Here is a 6,161-nt window from a genome sequence, read left to right as displayed (position 1 = left end):
TAGCTTCAGATTTTTGTTTCAAAAGGTACAACCAAGTATATTCAGTGTAACCATCTACAAATGTTATATAATATCAATACCCTGAGCTAGGATCTATAGGAGAAGGATCCCAAATATCAATGTAAGCAACATTAAAGGCATTACGGTAAACCGTATAGTAGACAAAGGTGCATGTAATCTATGTGATTTACCAAGAGGACAAAGAATCATGTTTATTTGATATAGAAATATTACACTGCTTTAGTACATGTTTAATGGAATTGAAATTGGCATGACCAAGTTTATTATGCCACAGGAAACTAGTATTGAGAGAGCTAGGGTTATCTATTGTGGAATAAGAAACTATATAACTTTGTATACCATTTGGGTTCCAAAGCTTATTATTCATGAAGTCTGGTCGGATAACTCCAAGGAAAGTTTAGGAAAGCAGTACAATCCATTGTCATCAAGGAACCCCTCATTGAGGATTTGCTCAGTATCTTGAGATTTCAAATAGCATTTATTAGCTAAGAATTCAAAAATCACATTATTATCTCTAGAGAATTTAGATACATATAGGAGGTTTCTAGTGATGGAGGGAACATGTAGGACCTCAGATAGAGTTAACTTTTTATGGAGAACAAATTTAGAATAAAAACAGGTTGAAACGATAGAACTTATTGCTAGAGTTTGACCATTACAAATAAAAACTTTATTAGAATCTACATAACACTGCTTATGCAATAAATTATTATCACTAGGAGTGAGGCGGTGAGAAGCACCTGAGTCGACAAATCAGGATTGAGACTCCAACTCAGTAAGCAAGGAGTATTCTTGAGTGTAAGCATATAGTTGGCTTGTAGTTGTTACCATTGTCATGGCTTGAGAGCTTTGACCTTGTTCTTGTTGAGAGGTTGTCTCAGATGCATTATTGGCTTGAGTGTTGATTGAATTTGGTGGAGTAAAGGATTCGTCAAATATGTGCAAGCAATCTGCAACAGAATGTTCATACTTGCCAAATAGCTGACAAGTTGGAGATTACTAGATGTGTGGCGGCCCCTACCACGACTACACCCACGAGTGTGGCACCCCTACCCTATTCCTAGTGAAAGCTCCTCTGGAGCTTGGTGCTTGAAGACTGGTATGAGCAAGGTTTGCAGCAACAGTTGACACAACAAGTTCTTGACGAAATTTGTCTAACTGAGCTTCTTGAACGTACAAAAGAGCTTCAATATCGCAGAGTGAGAGAGTTTCAGGACTTCCATACATCTGCATCACAAACAGATTGTATTCTTTTGGAAGTCTATTGAGTATAGAATCTATTTAATCTTGTTCAGAAATGGAATCTCCTACAGCTAGGAGCGAGTTCGCGTTGCTTTGATTCGCAACACAAATCCAGTTACTGATTTGTTCTCTTTCTTTGTGGATTTAAGCTCAACTCGCAACTGACAAACCCTAGGTTTCATCCGAGCATTGAAAAACTGATGAATTTTATCCCAAACTTTATATATGCATGTTTTCACGAGAAAACACGTGGCAGAACCGACTCAAAGATGGTGGATAACAGCCAGATGAAGGTTTCTTGATCTTGAACGATCCAAGCTCCATACTCTTTGGAGAGTGTTCCATTTATCCGATCTTGCGTTGTATCGTACGTTTGAGGAACCTTTGGATTCACCACGAGCTTGTGCATTTTCTACGTCAAAGATCAGTCATTTGAGTTGCTAATTCCATTATAGGTAATTGTTTTCTTGAAGTTTGATGGAGAGCTTTAGTCCAAATGAATTGCTTGAATGCAGTGTTGCAAAAACAGATGAGATTCCATGCGATTGAGTTGGTTCTTTGACTCCTGAATCTTGATTTTCTGAAGGCTCCATTGTTGCGCAGAGAACTTCAAGGTTCTACTCAGATTTGCAGGGAAGAATATGATTAGGGAAGCATTGATCTGAACCAGTGAATGATACCATGGCAGAGTTGAAGCAAGCGAATGATACCATGGTAAAGTTGAAGCAAGATACTGCTATGCATTTTCAGAGAGTGAGAAGAGTGGAATCTAAGGTTCATTCATTGATTAACCTTTACAAGAGTTAGCATTGGAATATATATCAGTTACATATTTTTTTAACAGTGTTACAATTAACTTCTAACTGTAACTGCTAACAACTCCTTTGCTACCTAACTAACTCTGTTAGCTAACAGTGTTAACTACTGCACTTTATCTCTAATAGGATTGATCTAGTTTACAACAGTAAAAAATGTGTAGGCTCAGCAAAAGGTAAACAAAAGTCGGTGATGTTGCTGATATGTTAAGTTGGATTTGATGATAGATTTGCAAAGTGATTGCATTAAGAGGACCCGTTATGCAGAACTTAGAATTTAGCATGGTCTTAATAGCAGCATCAGTGTTGGCAATGTGGGCAGTACTCCAGAAGAAATAGATAGCATGTTTCCATTGGTGGGGTTTGGATGAACATAAAGCAACTTATTTTGTATGATGGAAAATAAAACTATTTTTAATGAACATATTGTGTCGGTAATGGCAGTGTAAGTGTTATTACAAGATTGATCAAAGTTGATTTGCAATATAGGAGATGTTCACTGCAAATACTTGTGGGGCTTGGCAAGAATGTATCAGTCTATTGGATCCAACAGTGTAGAAGATAGATTTGTTTAGGTTGTTGGGTGTTGGGATTGTAAGATAATTTTATCGAATTATATGTGTATGTTGTTATCTGTTTTGTCTTGCTTTTGGGCATAGCATACAAACAATTATAAAACTAAATATTACTAATATGATGTATTTAGTATATATATAGACCAGATACATTTAATAAATCTAAAAATTAAAATTTGTTTATAATATAAAACAGAGAGAGTTTCCATCATCATGCTCTAGTCTCTATGGAACTTAGCTTGTATAGTCTAATGCCAGTTTCAAATTTTAATATGTGTTTTTCTATGAAAAGAAATTTGGTTATAATCAAATACATGTTCAAAAGAACAATTGTCAATTAGAAGTCTCTAAGAAAATTGACTAACACATGAAACATACTGAATATGCATGCATGCATGATTACGTAAAGAAACCTTATTACCATGATGCATGTGTTTGTTAGGTTTTAATGGAACATGATTTGACCACAGGCGTTCCATCTTCGGTAAACCGTTTCCAGACATGGGCCTGGAAAGTTGTAATAGGGCTGTCGAAAGGATCGACATGGGTAGCAGCATCTTTTGCTTCAAAGGTAATGAAATAAGTAATGTGAGGAATACGACATCGGCATGCTTTCACAAGGTCATGAAACACGTACTTTGAACCCTAAATAAAGCAACAGTATATTAACAAGTAAGTTATCAAATGAATACAATTACATATACATATTGGTTTGGTGGTTAAATAGTTTTGAACCTGATCACCATTGTACTTTTCCAAAGAAAGTTTGGAAAGTTCGATAAGAAGATCGCGAACATCATCATCGATAATCATAGGTTTGGGAAAGTTATTGCCGCATCTATTTGCTAAGGGTGGAACAGGGATAGCATCGAAGGGACTTAGGTTTGCAGAGAGATGTAAATAATCAGCCATTGCCTTTTCTTCTTCCTCTTCTTGCTTAATCCGAGCCTTATTCTTATAAATAAAGCGGGAACACCCAAAATAATAAGGGCGAGGGTAATCGTCAAACCGCTTTGCCAAGTCATCATAAACCAGATCTTCATATGGTTTCTCTGTATGATCCCAATCAAGGAATTCCGGTTCTGATTCCGAATCAGATTCCGCTTCGGATTCCCCTTCCAATTTCGGACGTTTTCCTCTTTCATCGCAGCTTTCCGAGGGCTGACTTATGACTCCGAGCAAGTTGGTATCCAACTCCTTCGACATTCGGGCAGACGGATTGAATAATAATTCACCTTCAATATTTCTAAACCCTAATCTAACACATCAGTCTTCTTCTTATTATAAATCAAAAAGCCTGAGTTTTCTTTTTTTAGTTTGGGGTTGGGTAGACCCAACCCCAACACCTGTACTAACACACAACTAATTATATTTTTTTTATTAATTTAAAATTAAAATAAAATTGGTTCTCTCCTCTTTTATCTCAACCACCCTATGATGCCAATTAAAAAAGAAATTAAAATTTAAAAAAAAATTATATTCTCTCTCTTTTCATTGGTTGTTCCAATGAAAATATGGGTTTAGGTTCGTAATATTTTTATTTAATATTTTTGTTTTTTATTTATGAATTCAATATATATGCATCAATATTATAAAATTAAAATATTTTATAATATCAATTTATCATATAATAGTTGGATCTTACATTATATTTAATATTAAAATATTTTATAATATCAATTTATCATATAATAGTTGGATCTTACATTATATTTAATTTTTATTTTAATTATAATTAAACTCTAAATCGATAAATCAATTGTAATTTTTTTATATATTGACTAGCGTCCAGTCGGGCACCTCCGTGTCCGTCTATGCGCTTTTTTTATTTCGCTAACGTGTGGAAATATTAACCGGTTCTTTTGTGTAAGTTTGATTTATTATAAACTAACGTCCAGACGGACACTCTCGTATCCTTCCGTTCGCGTTTTTTATGCACTAACGTGTAAAAATATTAAATTTTTTTTAAGTTTGATTTTAGTATAAACTATTTGTATGACAAAACATGTTGTATGTATTCTGATAAATATTAAACTTTGAGTACAATATGTATTATTCTGGAATCAAACCAATAAAGCAGTCAGTTATAATAGATGAACTACGTATACAGTATACACAGTAGAGATAACTATATAGTATATGTTTGAAGAAATTGTAGTAATATTAATATATAACTAATTTAATTTAGAGAAGGTGAGATGAAAGATAACACCAACCTACATATTTTTTTTCTGCACTTTGGACATTAAACACAAACGGCATGTTTTAATTAAGAGTGAAAGAAATTAACTGCCACAAACTGCACTCTTATGTTTTATATAAAGTTTGAAGTGAAATGATACAAAAATTTGAATTGGTGCCGTTAATAAATGAATTATGGTTGCAATTTTACACATAAAAATTATAACTACTTATGTGATGGAAAAAAACTACCCACTATGAAGCATTTTTTTGTGCTATTTATTTATTTTTTATTTTTTTAATAAAAATAAATTAAATAATTGTTTATTTATTGTAATTATTAAATGATAAAAGATATTTTAGGAATGAAAAAAGAGTCCGTCCAAAATCTTGTATCTTCTTTATATATAGTTATAAATGAGTGTTTGTAGAGTTTTTGGTGGACAATATAATTATTGGTGGTAAAAAAATACATGTCAATTTGCCAAGGTTCAAAAGGGATTCTTACAGGAGAGTAAAGGGTCATGGGGAGCCTGTGTTGGGCAAGATTGGGGTTCCACGAAATAGGTTTCACCCTGTCAGTAATGGAATTCCAAGGTCTGAGGCTGGGAAGGGCCACTCTTATGCTGAGGTCGTGGGAGGGAGTCAACAGGATAACGTTTCGAAAGTGTCGGAGAACATGTTGGTGCTTCAATCCTCGGAAGCCTTAAGAGGCCGGTTGGAGAGAGCATTTGTGGGCAAAGCCCGTATTCCGGGTTCGGCTCATATCATCTAAACTCAATTCAAAATGGAAGGAGTTTTCGCTGTTAAAGTGTCCCCTATGGGTAGCAATTGGTGTCTGCTAGAAGAAAATGAGGAGGGCTTTATTGAAGATCTCATTGGAGAAGGAGAGGTGTGGTGGAAGACTTGGTTTTCGGAGATCAAAAAATGGGAACCTGGTGCTGTGGATCAGCATAGAGATGTGTGGATTCGGATTTACGGGATCCCTCTCCATGCTTGGAGTTCTGACTATTTTACGGCATTGGCTGAACAATGGGGGAGATTCTTATGCATTGATGAATCCACGGCTAAAGGAGAGGCGTTTGACGTCGCGAAAATTATGATTAACGTGCCTATTGCTTGTCTGTTTCCTGATTTTGTTCATATTAATCTTGATGGACTGGTTTTCAAGCTTTTAATTAGAGAAGATGCTCAGGGCCTGTTTAGAACTTCTACTAAGGCACCGGCTGGTTCTTCGCGCAATAGCAGTTCCTCTGACTCGGTAGCAGAGTGGTGGAGCGATCATGATGGTAAGGTAGGGAGTATTTCTGACAGCATTGAACAATTT

The sequence above is a fragment of the Vicia villosa genome, unplaced genomic scaffold, assembly GCF_029867415.1.
Source record: "Vicia villosa cultivar HV-30 ecotype Madison, WI unplaced genomic scaffold, Vvil1.0 ctg.000481F_1_1, whole genome shotgun sequence".
Classification (NCBI taxonomy): domain Eukaryota; kingdom Viridiplantae; phylum Streptophyta; class Magnoliopsida; order Fabales; family Fabaceae; genus Vicia; species Vicia villosa.
The sequence above is the reverse complement of the archived record's forward strand: the minus strand, read 5'-3'. Positions refer to the sequence as shown.